This window comes from Crassostrea angulata, chromosome 7 (genome assembly GCF_025612915.1).
Source record: "Crassostrea angulata isolate pt1a10 chromosome 7, ASM2561291v2, whole genome shotgun sequence".
Taxonomy (NCBI): Eukaryota; Metazoa; Mollusca; class Bivalvia; order Ostreida; family Ostreidae; genus Magallana; species Magallana angulata.
The window spans coordinates 35,015,731-35,035,195 of NC_069117.1; the positions used below are offsets into that span (position 1 = coordinate 35,015,731).

The window sequence follows — 19,465 nt, forward strand, 5'->3', positions numbered from 1 at the left end:
AGGTATAATAAGTTGAGAAATTTCTTCAAGCTGCATGTTCCGATTTGTCGGCCATTACAGTATCAAATAATTTTCCTCGCAAACCTAATGAATAATCTTACAAAGTTATAAACGTATTTAAACGGAAGTGCTCTCCTTTCAACGTTAGAAATATTCAAAGTAAATAAAAATAAATTTGGGGCATACAAAAACCCCCCAAAATACATCATTGGAATGTTTAAAAAAGGAAACCGTTGGGTTTCATCCTCCGAATGATTGAGTTTATTCATCCTGCATGTTTTGCAATGATTATAAACAACGTAAACATCAAAACTATTAATGAACAAATGTACACTGCTTTATTTTTGTTTAAATAGTCATGCTGTATATTTTATATGTTATAATAGATTATTTAAAAAAAACAGATGTCAAAGTCGTAATACAATCATACTAGCTTCGACGTAAGGGGCCAGTTTAAACACGCGGCGAAATAACGCAAAACCCTTTTATGTCGATTATTTTGCGAATACACAACAAAACTTGTCTAATCCGGCGGAGGGTGGTTCTGAAAAAAAAAATGGCCGGATTAGGCAACATCCGGTTTAGAGGATATTGTTGCAAATTAATTTTAGTATTTAATGCAGTAGGTCCTGATCGTGTATTCTTGCAAAATGTTCAATTGTTCTGAATTATATTAGATTTCATCGATCTTATTTACGGTAGAAATTTTCATTTTAAATATTTTTTTTCAAACAATAAATCCATAACGGAATACATACAATGGAAATCCTTGATTTAAATCGTCGTTATTGATAATTTTTCAAACATCCGATTTACCTGAAAAGTGCATGCTTAACCGTAAATTGTTAAACAAAAAACACTGTGCCGGATAATTATGCCAGTGCCAAGGTGGCATTTTTGCGCCCGCTTAAGGCGCATTTCTCTAAAATTTCATTTATGTCAAATGATAGACCATAGCCTAGAGAGTAAATAACCACCTTTGACTCAGGTGTATCTCACCTGACAGGTGAGATATTTACCTTTAAACATAAATATCCTATAGGAAAAAAAAAATTCCCCTAGGAGAAATCATGTTCCTGTGGGAATTTTACAAAATCCTATAGGATAAAGACATTTCCTACAGGATTTTTAAGTTATCCTGTAGGAAATATTTCTCCTGTAGGAAAATATTAAATCCTATAGGAAGTTTAAAAAAAATAATTTCCTATAGGATATTAATATATTCCTGTAGGAAAATAATTTCCTCTAGGAATTTTATTTTCTCCTAAGGGATTTTTTTTCTCCCATAGGAAAAATATTATCCTGTAGGAGTAAATTCTCCCTTAGGAAATTAAAAATTCCTATAGGAATTATTATACTATCCAACGATGTACATGGTTAATTTATACATCCTTAGCATGACTTAGTCCTAAATTGGACAATTTATATATCTCATTGAAGTTTTTGTCTAAGTAAATGTAGTCTGTAGTGTTGCAATAAAAAAGTATGCTGGCAATTAAATAAAGAAGACAATATTTCTAAAGGAAAACACTTTTTTTTAATTCTAAATGAAACTGGGTCAATTATGCAATGTTCAACTACAGCATACCCATAGTCAGATACTAGTAGTTAGTCCGAAATATCTTACATTTTCGTGGCTTTTTTATTTCAATAGTCAGGAATAGGCCTACCTGGAAAGTAAATTTCAACTTCGTCAAAAAGGCCAGGTAAACAACAGATATTTCGGAATTACTCATAGTGTCTGAGATTTTCTGTCCATCAAGATGATGAACCCATGATATTATGAGAATGAACTACGAAACCAAGTTTCTACAATCCTTCAAGCAAAGTTTGCAAATTATTCAGTACACATGTGTCTTACATTTACAATACCATAAGATCCAAAATACTTACAGCAAATGAGTTATATTTGGTGATGTTTAGAGAACTGATTCACGACATCGAAAATTAAATTCTCGGAAAATCATCAACACGAGAAACAATTTACAAATGCATGATTCAGTCCAAACAGTTGACAGTGTGTCAGAAGATTGCATCGTGTTTGTTTCAGATCGTTCTTTCCAGACTAATAATAACGTAACAGTAAGCGCTTAAAAGACTACGACAGGTGTTGACTAAAATCCGAACATTTAATTGGGGGAGCTAATGCACGATACTATCTGTTTTGCAGTTATTTCGTTTTTTAAAATATCATAATAATCAATGAACAATTTGTCACGAAGGCGTCGGGAGAGCAGCGGCGTTCGTCGTCTTCGTAATGAAAAACAGTTGTTTTTTTTTTTTTATTTTATTTTTTTTTTTACATAAATTACATGTGTTTATTAAAGAATACTTAGTCTATTGCAGTGTATTCATTGTTCAGGGCTGGAGCAGCAAAATGCGATTATGAACTCTGTTGTATACACAAACGTGAAGAGGGAGTCATACTTCGTTAGCGTATGTTGACAATTATGTATAACCTGGTATTTTACACATTGGATATATTTTAGCAATAACTGCACTCGTGCAATTCTGTTATTTGATCAGGTGTAAAATTTTCTCTTACTTTTTAGCAAGAGGTTACAACTTTAAAACCCTGTTTTACGTACTTTCCACTCTAGTGTAAGTGCATGTATTTATACCAAAGTTAAAAGGAAAGAGGAAAACCCCAATGAAAATATTTAAACCCCCCCCCCCCCCCATTCCAAATCGTCAGCGCCCCCCCCCCCCCCCCCCCAATCCAAATCTCCAGCTACCATGGCTACTGGGGTGTGTTTGAGTTTTAATTGAATTAAGTACTAGAAACCAGAGTTTAGATCGATAACATATCCAATAGATATGATTGTTGGCTCACCTTTCATGGAATATATATTTTTCACTGAAAATGCTACAAATCATCCAATTTATTAAAAATTTATGGTAAATTTTTAGTATTGATGATCATATTCAAAAATGTGTGAGAACTGATTCAAGGAAACTAATTGCCATAGGTTTTATGATACTATATGTGAAAGATTTTTAACCACTATTAAACTGCACTTTATGAAAATCAAAAGATACAGGGAGGGTATTGATGCAAGGGTATTTCTTTGTGATGTGATGCTTTTATCATAATGATATCATGAAGATACTTGCAGTATTGCAGGTTTCTTATCAGAGGAGACTGAATGGCAATTGACCTCTTAACGATTATTAATTAAAAATGTTTTACTGAAGGAAAGCCTCATGAATCTGTGTATATACTAGTGAAGTGGAGATGGTGGGTTCACTTAAATGGTTATATTTTTTCTTAAACCTCAATGAAATTGGAATTATGGTGTTTACTTTTTCTTAGAACTGCATATGCTTTCTTATTCTATTCAAAATTCCCTTTTATAGGATGTTAGTGTAAGGTAAAGGTAGCAAGGGTCAGTTTCGGATTATTTATACATGTTAATGACTAGCTGTATTTGGTGAAGAATAAGTGTTGCTAAAAGTCATGAAATAGTTTTTAATGATTATAATTAGTTAGAGAGATGTCTCTGAAATTGGTATGCAAAATATGGGTCCCTAATGACTAATATTAAGTTCATGAGAATCCTGAAAGTACCGGAAAACTTTTCATCTTGCAGCTATGACTGTTGTGTTGGCTTTACACAGTGACATTGCAATTAAATTACAGACAAGGGGTAAAATATAACATGAAACATTTCATTTGAAGGGGAATAGTCAATGTTTTTACATTTTTACAGGAATTTACGAATTCTTGATATAACTGATTGTAACAAAAATGACTTTTGAATAATTAAAAGTGGTCATTATTATCCTGAAAACCTTACAGAAACAGTTTAATCATACAAGGTGATTGGTTCAGCCGGGAATGGGGGTGTTACTAAATCAGAATTAAATTAACTTTTTTATTTTTCAATTAAATATGATCAAATTTAAAAATTTCTACTTTAAATTGCACAACCTAGCTTTCTGATTGTAAAGTGTTTTTGTTAGAAAGACTAATTAAATGTCAAAGGTGGCAGTGGATATTTATAGTTTTGTGTGAAAGACCGGTCAAATTTTTGAAAAAGGGGGGGGGGGGGGACCTGACATTTGAATGTTTACTTTAGGGGCATATATAGTCAGATTAATTATTGTTCAGTTCAGTTCATTTATTCGCTCAAAACCATTTCAAACATATGTTACATGAGGAAAAAAATAACATTAAAACATACATATAAATTGAATTAATTGCAATCATTTGTTGGGGAGTGGGGCACATGTCCATTGTTGATCAATATACCGGTATAATTACACTTTAGTATTGGTAGTTTTTTTTTATCAAATAGGGAAAGAAAATGCTACTGTAACAATGTTGTCAAAATTTTCACTTCTGGATTTGTGCTTGAAAAAGAGGATGCATGGGTCCCCTCAAATAATCGATAGGTTTTGCATGGGTAGACAATATCCAGAGAACAGTTGCTTCTAGCAGTTGCTTGGGGCTTGTTCATGCCTGCCAGTGAAAGGTAAAAAATGTAAAATTTTTAGAAAACAAATTGAGATGGGGCTCTTCTAGTAAATGTAATCATATGGAAATCTTAAGAGTCAGGACTATGTTTACCTTTGCATGCAGAACAATTTTAACAATTTTTAACAACCCTGCCCCCCAACGCACATGTAAGAATACACTACCCGGGCCACTACGTGTATATCTAATTGACATTTCTTTAATCAGCAGAAAAAACTGTCACAGTGGTATTTAGAAAATTTACATACATTGTATCTCAATATGTATATATGATGTATGTGATAAAATTATACCTGTATTAAAAAAGTACAACTAGTTCTATATACTTGTATAGTTAAATGTAGATTGCTTCAGACAACCCTTTATATTCTTTAATATATTCTGAGGTGTAATTATATTTAAATTATCAAATACAACTTAACTGATCAAGAACTTCTAAAACCGGTAGTTACAAATTTCAATCTTCATATTAAAAAAATGAAGTACCTTAAATTGATTGGTATTAATACAACTAAAAAGATTGATAAAAAAGCTAGCCACTATGTCATTGAATGTATTTTCCTTCTCCTTGACATTTACATGTATGTTTACTTATAGATAAAACCATGCATAGTCATTATTTGAATTTCATTATCTAGTAATCCTACTGGTATGAATCAGGAATATCAATTTTATAAATCTGAGTGACAAGTATTTAGTTTATTATGAAGTTCTATTGTGATAATACATGTACATGTTCATCTACATGTACCATCCAAATTCACCAATAGCCTGTTACTGATTACCTGACATACTAGCATATAGGAGGTTTTGTTTTATTGCAAAAAGTATGTGTTTAATTATGATCTACAATTTTGTGTGCCCAAATAAAGCTAAAGATACATGCAAATCTTAGTTAATTATAGCTGATCAAGTTTATAGACTTTTGAAAATTTAACTTGGTCAGTTTATAGTATTATATATAAATAATTAGATTATGAAAATATTAATAATTTTAAGAAATAACCTCATCACTACAAATTAATGCATTGTATGATAGCATATACATGTATCAAAGATGACAAAAAAATATCATGGTTTTTAAATTTCTGTAAGCTCTGTTTTTTTTAGGAAAAGCCATTTAGAAGCCTTAATTGGAGCAAAATTAAATTATTGTCGTCCTGTACAAAAATTGCTCTGCCATATATATTCCTTATAAGTGAAATATTTCTCCTGACAAAAATTAATGATATTCACAAATCTTATTTATCATAAAAGTTTAAGTTACAGGCAGACTTATTATACTAACAGGTTTTTGCAGTAAAATAAATCTCTAAAAAATACAGCTCATATTGCTTTAAATAGTCTAATATTCTAATAATCTAAGATTTTCTATCATTGAAAAGTGGACCTAGGTGAAATTAACGTGCAGAATTTGGCGTTTGTACCTTTATAATATCTAAATAATTAGAGTAAACAAGTTAAAAAAAATCCATAGACCCTTCCCAAATGAAGGAAAATGCAGCAAAGAAATAGCTCCATGTGCGTTTTGATAATTTTACATTTGTCTTTCAATATTGTGTTTGATTGAATAATTTGATTAGTAGCCCTGGGTGTTTTTGTTACGTAGATGAAAGTGGGCTTGCCTGAGATAAGCCAAGGAGACACACTGTGTATACCTCATTAGTACCTATTGTTCTTTCACAGACCTTGCAATTAACTAAGAATTCTTAAGTGTCTTTGTAACGGGCACGTTCTGTGTATACCAATTAACCACCCTATTGTTCTCCTAATGCTACAATCAACAGAGCAAAGGTACATACACACGACTCGTGAGAACAGGTGTCCGATCGAGCAGTGCACGTGAAAGCAGGAACGAAGTAATTGAAGGGGGGGGGTCTGCCATTACTCTGGATGTCAAACAATACCCTTTTGTTAAAAAAGAATGATTTATACACTTCTATTGAATTAATTGTTGTACATATATAAACGGAGAAAAGAGAAAGTGACCACCTTCTTCCAATTTTAATTTACTACATGTAAGTCACAATCACATTCTTGCAGTGTGCGTACCATAATTATTTCATCATCACCAATTTATTTATCAGGCACGTAGCATGGGGGGGGGGGGGGGGCACTTTTTCTCGCAGCAAAGATTTTGTTAAAATTGAATTATCATGGAGTTGCCCCCCGCCCCCTCCCCCACTTTTTTTTGGGAGTATGTTAATCATTGAATTAAAATAAAGAAATAAAGAGAGAAAATGAAGTTTTATACATGTAGGGAGACTACGCGCTACCGCCCCCTCCCCCCCTCCCCCACGGATTAAGATTTTCGTGATTTTGGGTAGTTTATAATGGACTTCTAGCTTTTGATATCTCAGGCATGAAAAGGGCGACGCATTCTAGACTTGCATTCATAATGGATATTAAAAATATGCACACTTTGACCTTTTCATATAATCTTGATTTGTGAACAAATCCAAACGGCTCTGATCAGTAAGCATATCACTTCTGAATTGGGGATTGGGATTTAAGGTGGAATAACACATTGTCATAAAATGGCTGACCTCTGATCAAAACGACATGTTGTTTTATTAAAAGGATTTTATCGACGGCAACATGTAACCTACTTCACAGCCGAGTGGATAAAGTGTCGGGCTTGTGATCCGTACATACCGAGTTCGAATCCCGCAGCTAGGGGCTTTTGTTGTTACTTACTGAATTGATTTTTTAAGATATTCCTTTTTTTATCCCCAATTTGCAAATTGTTCGCTTATTTGACATATGTATAGTTTATTTATCATTATATCTTTCATAATCAAAGAATTTAAAGTTAATTCGAATGACTTTTTCAAGGTGTGTTATTCCACCTTAAGGCAATGGGGGTTGGAAGTAGATTTAAATTTTAAAATAATTTTGTACTTGGTACAAGTATGCGATTGAAATTAATTCCAGTATTTATTTAGTTGAACTTTTTCTCCTTTTGGTCACCCTCTTGATATAGGGACTTTAAAAAGAGCGATATTTGAATGGTTGAACGACATGTTATGTTGATCATCTATTGTATGGCCTTCGTCGGATTTTTCTGCAAAGATGTATCGCTGTTGACCAGTGCACCCATTTCCTCTAAAAAATAATTCGGCACTCAGAGCCATTATTTAATTAATTTATGTCTTTTTAATTGTTGGATCTCACAAAATATTCATACAAGTACAGACACGTACTCGTAGCATCGTAGTTGAAAATCGGGGCAGACTCATCCAGAAAATCTTAACAAGCAAAAAAGAATACAGAATATATGCATGCATTTCCAGTCAAATTCGGTTTAACCCCCCCCCCCTAAAATTTACCACCCGGGTATGAATACATGTACCTTCCGACGCCCCTGGGTAATTAAACGAGAAACGATTATAAAATAATAAATCATAACTGATGAGTATAAAAATAGGTAATGGGATTTTAAAATCTACTAGTTAAAAAAACCCAACAACATTCATTTTTTCAATAATCAGTTAATGGTCCTTTATGATATCATTCAAATATTTAATTACATATGCCATAATAAACTGCGCCGTAGCGCATATGGTAGCGCGTGCGCCTACGGACCCAAGGGTCGTAGGTTCGATTCTCATTGCCGGCGTTGATTTTTCTCCAAATTTTCCTTCTGTAAAATGCCACAAAAATCAGAATTATATCAATCCAGCAATGCCCAGTAACAGTTCTCAATTCTCGGCTCGATACAAATTTGACAAATAAATTCAAGCATGCATTGAAATATGTAGTATACACAGCCTTCCGTTGATATATATATATACACATGAGAATTGTTAGTTCGCAGACAAGTTCTAAATCTAAATCATGCAAAGTAAAAAAAAAAATAAAGTGTGAAAAAATTCGTGTGTTTTTTTGCAGACTTTTTTTTTTCATTTGGCAGTTCATAAAACATACTTCATCCTGTACACAGTAATTTTGCCGTAAATTACTTTGTCCACGAACTTCTCTAACAATCCTCGTATAGATATACACGTGTTGAAATTAAATTGTCACACGCCTCGGATCGGCTTTGTTTCTTTGCTTCACCTCTGTATATAAGTAATTTTTTTCAGCCATGATATCTTTTTTTTTTCACTTCAAACATTTTATATTCAAAGTAATCTATTTATAATAGTTTCTGAGCATTCTATTATCTATTTTCACATCGTAACACTCTAATGAAAAGCAAAAATCCATTAAGTAATTAAGTATCCTGCCCCCCCCCCCCCACACACACCCCTTTTCCCCGATAATTCAACATATTTATACCGATATTTATACCTTAATATTGCCGCGGACGCAATGTAACAACCTCCTGCTAAAGTCAATTATAGTTTAATAAGTATTTTATTCAAAAATATACATATAAGTATATAAATGAATCTGGATTGAACAGCAGGCAACACTAGGCTATATTAGTTCTCTCCATCTGAGATCAAGGTATAAATATTTATAATACTTATAGTATCAAAAGTCAAGTAGCTAAAGTCAATTAGAACTAAATATTGGTTTTACTATAAAGATGTATGAAGCATTACACACTCTGGTACTGCATGTAACGTTATATGCTATTTTAAAGCCCCCCCCCCCCCCCCCCGATCTACCCCTAATCCATCGTGTTCATAATTATAGATGTAAAATTGATAATATTACGGTGTTCATATGGACAAAGAAAGTAACTCTTCAGATTTTCAAGTTTTTTGAATGGCATTATTCTTATAGTACACCACAGATCGACTGTTCTAACCGAAACGTTTGTGCCCCGATTTGTCTGTAATAATAAATTATTACATCCGGTTTTCAACTCGGGCAAACTTGTGTTGCGAAGTTTGTATTTCTGTCCAGTTTTAAAGGTAATTCAACTGATTGCAACTCAGTTGCACTCTAAATCTAAAATACATCTTTTTGTTCTTTATTGAATGCTAAATGAAAAATAGATACTTATAGTAAAAAAAAGCGAGATTTATTTGTGGTCCGAATTTTCTCGAATTACAGTGTCGGAGAGCGATTTAATGTGTAATCTAAAGTTTATGATCGCATATAGATCTATCGTAATTTTATGTCTTATTTAATAAGATTATATAATGTTGGTATATACAAACAATACTTTTGTTTTTGAACAGTTTAATTATTTGTCAATTTTATATACAACCTGTCAGTTTTTGAAGAGTTGTGCACTAAGCAGGACAAGGATTGTGTTTAATTCAGATATTACTTCTTAATATGATTTACCTACAAAATTTCTATAATATTTTAGGCACACTAAAGAGACAGTGCATACCTTTTTGTGCTGACTGTCACACTTGTCATAAGAAAAAGAGATGTTTTTGGAAGACAATGCCACCATCAATGGATTATTCTTCAAAGCCGGTTGGAGAAAATCTAGAGACATTGAACTAATGCAAACATTTATAAGTCAGTCTCGAGTAACTTATCATTGAGAATCTGATTTATGTGCTTGAATTAGTTTAGTTAACACCACCTTAAATTTTCAGCATTGTGAGTATTTGAATTGAAAGGCAAAATATTAATAATTTTTCCTTTAAACAAATGGTGTAAATACCCTATATCATTATAAATCCCATGGCATCGTCTTTATAAAAAAATAAATAATTGCCACATCAAAATGAAATTTGGAAATAATATATTTGTTGAAGATTTTTGTGAATTATAGAGGCTAATATATCTTGTAGAGTAAAACAGCCTGACAAATATATCAATAATTAATGTTTTATAAAAAGTCCCATGGGAGTTTTCTTTTCCTATAGGAGTACAGAAAAATGTTACTGTGGCCAACTAATTCCTGTAGGAGAGAAAAAAAATCCTAGAGGAAATATTAAAGAGGATTTTTTTCCTACAGGAAATTATAATATCCTATAGGATTTCTTTTTCCCATGGGAGATTTTCTTTATCCTATAGGATTTTTTCTTCCCATAGGAAATATAAATATCCCACAGGAGGAAAATTTCCTACAGGAAAACTTTGAAATCCTGTAGGAATTGTCTTTATCCTATAGGATTTTGTAAAATTCCCACAGGAACATGATTTCTCCTAGGGGAATTTTTTTTTTCCTATGGGATATTTATGTTTAAAGGTGAATATCTCACCTGTCAGGTGAGGTACACCTGAGTCAAAGGTGGTTATTAACTCTCTAGGCTATGGTCTATCATTTGACATAAATGAAATTTTAGAGAAATGCGCCTTAAGCGGGCGCAAAAATGCCACCTTGGCACTGGCATAATTATCCGGCACAGTGTTAAAACATTAACAAGTCAACAGGTGGCTGAAATACCTGATGGCGAGAACTGTTTTGATGCAGGGAAACAAAAGATAAATATTAATATAAATGAGAATTTTATATAAAAAAAAAATTGAGCATTTTGACAGAATAATATGCAACTCTGTACGTGTAGCCATGCAACGGGGATAACAAACGATATCGGCAGTTTTACTCCCGCAGTATCCTGAATCACGGCCTGAAAAAAATTGGGTGAACTATAATCTAATTATCCAATTGCAATTCATAACAAGACTTTGCGGTATTAACCGAAAAAAGTTGCTTCTTTGGATCTATATTAACAGTTGTTTAAATCAATAGCAACGACAGAAAAATTGGTCAATAATTGAGCATTAATATCTAGCAGAAGGCCGATCGATCGATAAGTGGACGGACTACGGGAGATAACTCTCACTAATATTATGCAGTAGGCTTTTTCATTGCGCCGGTTAACAGAATAGATAGGATCCGGATTGCACAAATTTTTTTAAAACAAAAATGATGGGAAAATGTCAAGGGGCTGAATAATGTCGCCGGATTGGGCAGCATGCCGTAATAAACAACATCCGGATTCAACGAGTTTCAACATGTACATAATTTTTTCATTGAAATATGGCTTAATTGACAGGGAAAACTACATGTACTGCAACGTATATTATTGCACACATACTAACATAACCATCGTTTAAAAGCGTACAATTATTTTATAGAAAATCGGACGAAGCAGCTTTAACATTAAGATTTACATGTGTAAGACACTTTATTTGTCATGTGCATGATCATGTGCATTAATTATTTTCAATACCTGCTTATTCTCCACAATGATCTCCAATTCCATTCACAACTGTTGTCATTCAAAATCACATGAATTAAACAAAATTTAAAATTTTGTGTCGATCTCAACTGTTATGTATCCAAGAAATCTATTGATTTTAACATGTGTTACGTAATGAGGTAATAACGTTTTTAGGGATCAAACTTCATTTACAAATTACCATTTTTCCTTCGTAAACATTCACAGGATCGAAAACAGATTTCCTACGGATATTTATAATGGGGAATGTTTACATCTTTCCTCAATTCGGAAGTCTTTCGGAATATCTAGCACAATTTTTTAAAGTTATCATCCGGGCTTTATAATGGCTGATGCAATGCAAAATCCCCGTAGACATTCTTTTTTTAGCCGTGTATTAAAACCTGACAAGCTAGAGGGGGCGTTTCAAAAGGGAAATCTTGGGATTTTTTCATACTATCGAATGAACATCGTCTGAATCAAGAGATATTTACAAATATCAAATAATTTAAGAGAATGTGTGGCAAAAATATCTTGGGACAGACTTTAGGTATAATACGTTTATATATCCTTACAATATAATGATTTTCTCATGCGTTACCTAACTAGGGATATTAGGGGCCAGAGGTAAAAAAGTTTAATCTTGTCTATTTCAATTGAAAGAAATGCAAGTATTTAAAAAAGCAACGTAAGAGAACTTATAAAAAGCATTACAGGTAAGCATTAGTACTTCACTCCTATTTCCATATCATGTTTTGTTGTCGAAAATTAAAGTCGATGACGTGATTTACCTTTTAAAAATCGGACGGAAGACCTCCTCGTTGCTCGCAACGAGATCGTGTCTAGTTATTATACTTTTTCTTTTTTTTCTGACTCCTTTTTTGCTTCATAACTCAAAAAGTTTTCAACCGATTTCAATGAAATTTCCGGAGATTTTAGCAAGATATCGTCCCTCAAAGATGTTGAAGTTTTAAAGACAACGTCACTTCCGTTTTGACGTAACGTCATTTTTTAAATTTTTAAAAAGTCATTTTGTCCGGGACTTTTCTCAAAAATGCTTTCAGATAGAGGCTTGAAATTTTCAATGGTTATGAATTGGTCGATTTACCCCTGTAATGAGGCTATATAATAAATATTCGTCACTTCCGGTCGAAACCGGAAGCGAATCAAATTTTTCGAAAAATTGAATTTTTTGATCAAACAAAAAACGTATACATAGTTTGTAGAGCTTTTTATGCTTAATCTAATGCTGAAAACCGTTTGAAATTTGGAGGATGCATTACAGAGATATCGGGGTTTAAAAACTGATTTTCCCGGAAATTTTGATGCCGCGTTCTTGGTTTCAAAAATAGTGCAAAATTCACACTGAAAGTAACTTCTACTGTAACAATTCGTACTGATATTAAAACTTTATTAAAAAAACATAAAATTAGATGCATATTGTAGAGTTAGCAAAGCTAAATACAAAACTTAAATTCGTTTTAAAATCGGATACTGCATTGCAGAGATATCGCGGTTTAAATATTGATTTTTCCGGAAATGTTGATTCCTCTTTATTGGTTTAAAAAATAGTGCAAAATTCACACTGAAAGTAACTCCTGCTGAAAAGATTTCGTACAGGTCATAAAACCGAACTCCTTTTTTATATAGTTAATCAGAGTGTTTATTGAAACAATTTCGTTAATTCGGTCGATAATTACGTTGTTAGTTTTTATTAGTCTTAATAGTTTAAATCGAAATAATTATCGTACGATTCACCATGTCAACTCGCCGTGTTTTGACTGCTAACAACAGCTGATAGCGGTGTGTCAGAAGAATGGCCTGCAAGACGGCGATAGTGGAAATTTCAGCTCAACTAACGTATGACAGATTATAAAGGTATGTTTCAATACAGGATATATCGTACTGACGTTTTCTTTTCAGGGTGTTTGTGCACTTTTCAATCTATTCCGACATTCCTCTGACTCTAACCTCCGCTTTTGACGTGCGTAACAATGTGAAAGCGGGCATTTGAGTCAGAGAAATCTCGGGATATTATCTGTCCAATGTATTTTCACGTGTATGTTTTGCACACTGCTCTTTTGAATTTCTATTTATTATCATGTATATGTATGTCTTGTTTTGTATTGAACAACACACCACACACTGTAAAACAGTGCAATTAAAAGGGGTGGGGGTCCAAAGGCACACAAGAGTAGAATGTTGTAATTAGAGTGCATGTTTGCATGATGATAACTTTACCCTAAATTTTTGAATATAGCAGATCTTTATCATATCACCTCCACTTAATGAATTAAAGAACTCGGACAGGCTTGTGCTTAATTAAATAAATATATTTGACATGGTAAATATTCAGTCTAATTAAAATAAGAACTTTTGTCTGGCTCGCCGTTATATATGATTATCGCCTGCGAAAGAGCATGTAAAACAGAGTGCAAGATGAAAAGAACTTTAAGTTCAGATTTTAGGTTAATGTTCCCTGATATTTATAAAACATTCTTCTCAAGATTTGATTATTTCACAGAACAATTGTAAATTCTTTGAGATTAGTTTATCTTTTATATATATTGAATTTTATTGATTCATTTTAGGTAAACTTTACATGCAGAACACATCTACATTGTAAACAATTTTTACAATAAGACAAATGTATGTAATAATTTTTACTACATGTGCCTCAGATCTCTCTCTCTCCCCCTCTCTCTCTCTCTCATGCTTTTAATCTTGGCAAAACATCACAGAGCAACATCATTTTGTGCATATCTCTTTAGTAAAAGAAATCAACAATGCTTTAAATTTCAAAATGAGCAGGTATTATCGTGCAATCCCTCATTTTTTCATTGTGCAACTTAAATCCAAAGCTTTGTAAAATTGTTTATGGAATTTTATACATACTAAACATAATATTGTTTTTAAAACCTGTCATAAATTAGAAAAGAGAAAAAAATCCTCGCTAAATTTATTTGCGAAAAAAAAACCCAGTAGAATTCATTTAATAAAAAAAGGTATAGCAGAAAGTTATACGTTGAGGCTGTTCGGATGAAATACTGTAAGTCGTTTTAATTCCACCGTGTTAAAATTTCATGATTTTTACTAAAGTATCAATTGCGATGGTTTTAATTTCACGCTGCTTAAAAATTCAATTGATCAGAATAGAAGCATTTAAATTTCATAATATTTGGTTAAAGTGTTCAAACTAAGAAATGCTTCGTAGGAAAAATAAAAAAATAGGGGGAGGGTATACATGTAAGGGTATTTCTAAGTGATGTGATGCTTTTGTCATGATAATATCATGTATATGTATGTAGTTTTGAATAAGGTTTCTTATTTAGGGAGGTTGAACAACAGTTGACCTCTAAAAGATTAGGTAAAGATGCTTTATTTATGGAGAGCCCTATGAATCTGTGTCACTTAAATGGCCATATTTTTCTTAATCCTTAATGGAATTGGCAAAATGAGGTATACTTTTTCTCAGAATAGCATAAGCTTTGTAAGTTTAAGACAAGATGACTTTTCAGAGAATGTTAGTGTAAGTTTCAAGACTACATGGTATTTCAGATTTTTCATTTAACTGTAATTTTGAGTGGATTTTGTACCAAAAATTGTCTATTTTGGGAAAATGGATGATTTTGTTGGTTATATATGTCATTACATGATTTATTTTCTATAATATACAAGGGAAGTACCGGTAAATCAATGTGTAGAATGACCACCACTAGAGTAAATTGGCTTAGAAAGTTGGTATTTCCTATTCTGATGACAATTAATAGGCCTAAGTTAATTACCGTGATAAGAATTAATACTGTAAAAGAGTTTTGATCAATTGAATTATTTAAATTATAAATTTGCAGCAATTTTGCTGTCTGATTTCATGAAATAACATTAAGCAACCTGACTTATATAACTCATTTTTTTTAAAACAGCATATTTTTCTTTCTGATCAAATAAAATTCACATGTAGACAAATGCAGTTATCAACTTGAGTCAAAAAACTCAAGTTTTTGCTCCTTCCTATCCAAAAGTGATACTTTAGATATATTTACAGAATTCAAAAAGCCACCCCCTGTTTCCAATTGTCTCCATTACCATTACATGTTAGATATGTAAATGTACATTTGACCTTGAAATAACATCTGCTATAATAATTACTCTTGAAATGATCAAGAAACAACATATTTTTACCCTTTTATTGTATATATGCATCAAAAATGTAGGAAAACATGTAAAATTTGAACATTTATCATGGAATTCTCATCCGTCCCCAGTTACCCGATTGTGTTTGAATTTCATTTTAATTAAGAGCAGACATCACACTTGTAGGTCTTACTCTTTTAGCAAAGTTAAAAGGAGACTAGAAACCAGAATAAATAAGATATTCACTAAATATGATTATAAGCTTACTGTTTTAATGAAAACAAGAAATCACATGTATGGCGCCATGTCTTTTTGTGAAAAAAATGTTACATTTCATCCATTTATCAAGAAAAGATCAATTTTCAATATCAGTGATGGTTGTTTTCAAATATGTGTGAGAAATGACTCAAGAGAATTGCCAAAAGTTTCATAATATTAGGTTAAAGTGTTCAAACTAATGCTTCTTAGGAAAATCAAAAAATAGGGGGATGGTATACATGTAAGGGTATTTCTAAGTGATGTGATGCTTTTGTCATGATAATATCATGTATATGTATGTAGTTTTGAATCAGGTTTCTTATTTAGGGAGGTTGAACAACAGTTGACCTATAAAAGATTAGATAAAGATGCTTTATTTATGGAGAGCCCTATGAATCTGTGTTAAATAGAGGAAAGTGGAAATGCTGGTTTCACTTAAATGGCCATATTTTTCTTAATCCTTAATGGAATTGGCAAAATGAGGTATACTTTTTCTCAAAATAGCATAACCTTTGTAAGTTTAAGACAAGATGACTTTTCAGAGAATGTTAGTGTAAGTTAAAGGTAGCAAGGGACAGTTTCGGATAAAGTACCCATCAATATTTTTGTAAAATTGAGAGTTGCTGTACTTGAAGGCTTATGAGTGTTGCTAAAATTCATGAAATGATTTTTAATGATTATCATTAGTTAGAGGGATGTCTCTTGTTGAAATTGATATTCAATATGTAGGCCCCATATGTTAGGTACATGAGATTCAGAAGTAAAATGCGAAACCTGCGGCTATGACTGTTGTGTTGACTTTAGACAGTGAAAATGCAAGTTACAGACGGGAAGGTAAATAACACGAAAAGTAGGTGGATGGGGCATTATGAACTATACACCGGTAAGTTTCTGACATGTGATGGTGCAACATGCACATGGTATGGAAGGTCAACCCTTTGCTGGGAATTGGCTGAAGGAGGTCTAAAAAGCTGAAAAATCATGAAAAATTAGCAAAATATGGAAGGGTCAAAATCTCATAAAAACCAGTCTGTAGAAAATTTTACAGGTTTTGACTAGTAATTTTCTTCAGAAATTGGTGATTGGCCTTATAAAGAGTGAATTAAAGGTATTTGTGCTGAATGGGAACTGAGGAATTTCTAGTTACAGGGTTCCGAAGACACACGTCCCCAGGCTACAATGAAATGTACATGTATTAAAAAAACCTGTCCTGTGCCATCTAATGTCACGTATCGGGATATGGCATACTAATTACACTGCATGGTCAGTGTATTTTTTTTTAGAAATACTATGCATATGTTAATGTAAACACAGCTATTATTAGTACTGGTACATGTATTAACACAGCTTATTGATTTTTTTAATTTCAGATATTGGTGGCCACATGGTTTTTACCTGTTGATTCTTTTCAGCTCTTGAGGTTAACCTGTCACTTCTATACCCACATGCATATTCTTTAATGTGTTCTACAGACTATTTACCAGTAATTCAAATTAAATAGGATAATTCATGAACAGCTACTGTAATGGAACTTTAAGAAAGCATCATGCCTTGTTGTGGTTTGTGTTTGATAAGAAATTATAACAAACAAAATTATGGCTGTTTAAAGTAATTTACAATTGTTAGCTGTGAAAATTTGTTTTTCAATAAAAGTATGCAATTATGTTTCATTTATTTTGTTTTTAGCTCACCTGAGCCAAAGGCTCAAGTGAGCTTTTCTGATCACAATTTGTTGTTGTTGTAAACTTTTCATATTTTCATCTTCTTCTCAAGAAGCACTTGGCAGATTTCAACCAAATTTGGCACTAAACACCACTAGGTGAAGGGGATTCAAATTTGTTCAAATGAAGGGCCACACCTCTTTATAGGGGAGATAATTGAGAATTATTGAACATTTGTTGGTATTTTTCAAAAATCTTCTCAAAAACTATTCGGCCTGAAAAGCTTAAACTTGTGTGGAGGCATCCTCATGTGGTGTAGATTCAAGTTTGTTCAAATCATTGTCCCCGGGGGTAGGGAGGGGCCACAAGAGGGGGATCAAGTTTTACATAGGAATATATAGAGAAAATCTTTGAAAATCTTCTTCTCAAAAACTATTAGGCCAGAAAAGCTCAAATTAAAGTGGAAGCATCCTCAGGTAATGTAGATTCAAGTTTGTTCAAATCATAGTCCCAGGTGGTATGGTGGGGCCACAATGGGGGAATGGATTTTTACATAGAAATATATAGAGAAAATATTTAAAAATCTTTTTTTCAGAAACTAATCAGCCAGGAAAGCTGAAACTTATGTGGAAGCATCCTCAGGTAGTGTGGATACAAAGTTGTGAAAATCATGACCCCGGGGGTAGGTTTGGGCCACAATGGGTGGGGGGGGGGAGGGTCAAAGTTTAACATAGAAATATATAGAGTAAATATTTTAAAATCTTCTTCTCAGAAACTAATCAGACAGATGATTCTTTATAATTGTTAAGACTTTGGCCCTAGGACAGTTTTTTGGCCTCACAAGAAGGTTCAGAGTTTGATGTAGGTTTATATCCCATATATAAACTTTTGTTAAGGATCTTTTTGAGAACTGCAATACTCAACATGCGATATGACTATAAAATGAATATAAAATCATCCTTTTAGAAAAGGAACTAATGATTATAAACATAAGAATATTTAGGGGGGAAAATGGATTTTATTTATACAGGATCTACATGTATTATTGTACATTGTCCAGATAGTTTGCATTGTGACTCCATTAAGCTGATTTTATCATACCTATTGTTCCTCAGGTGAGCGATGTGGCCCATTTGCCTCTTGTTTTAGTTTTTCATTGTTTTTCAATATTAAAAATTAAACATATGTAACCTACGGTATATTTCATGATGAGTACAAAACAAAAATCCGTTTTTAAATCGGACGATGCATAACAGATATCGGGGTTTAAAAATTGATTTGTCGGAAATTTTGATTCTGCGTTTTTGGTTTTAAAAAATAATTCAATTTTTGTTAAGTACTTTGACACCTTCGGAATTATTTTTTGTTAAGTCGTTCTTAGAATCGTTAAGGTTTTTTTTAATTCGTACATAGTATCATTCGTATTTTTTTATCTTTTAGTTAAAGTTGGTCTTGTTATTGATTTAAACACTCTGCTTCTTGCAGGAACATCAAGCTTTACTTGACATTAACGGAAGACCCACTCGTTGCTTTGCAACGAGCTTTGCTCTAGTTATTATTCTTTTTCTTTTCTTCTGACTCCTTTTTTGCTTCATAACTCAAAAGGTTTTTCACAGATGTTGATGAAATTTTCAGAGGTTTTTGCAAATTGGCGTCCCTCAAAAGTATTAAAATTTTTAAGAGAACGTCACTCCCGTTTTTACGTGACGTCATTTTTAAAAATTAAAAAAAGTCATTTTGTCCCGGACTTTTCTCAAAAACGCTTTAAGATAGTGCCTTGAAATTTTCAATGGTTATGACTTGGTCGATTTACCTCTGTAATAAGGCTCGAAATGAAAATCTGTCACTTCCGG

The 19,465-nt window shown here is 32.6% G+C and overlaps 1 protein-coding gene and 1 long non-coding RNA gene across 3 annotated transcripts in view; both read left to right on the top strand.

Moving 5' to 3' along the window:
* Positions 1 to 19,465, top strand: part of LOC128157527 (uncharacterized) — a 171,637-nt gene that overhangs the window by 63,175 nt on the left and 88,997 nt on the right. The gene's annotated exons all lie outside the window — the stretch shown is intronic.
* On the top strand, positions 12,668 to 17,614 carry LOC128157530 (uncharacterized). The gene is made up of 2 exons (XR_008239830.1): positions 12,668 to 13,437; positions 17,322 to 17,614. It is a non-coding gene; the product is annotated as an uncharacterized LOC128157530 (long non-coding RNA).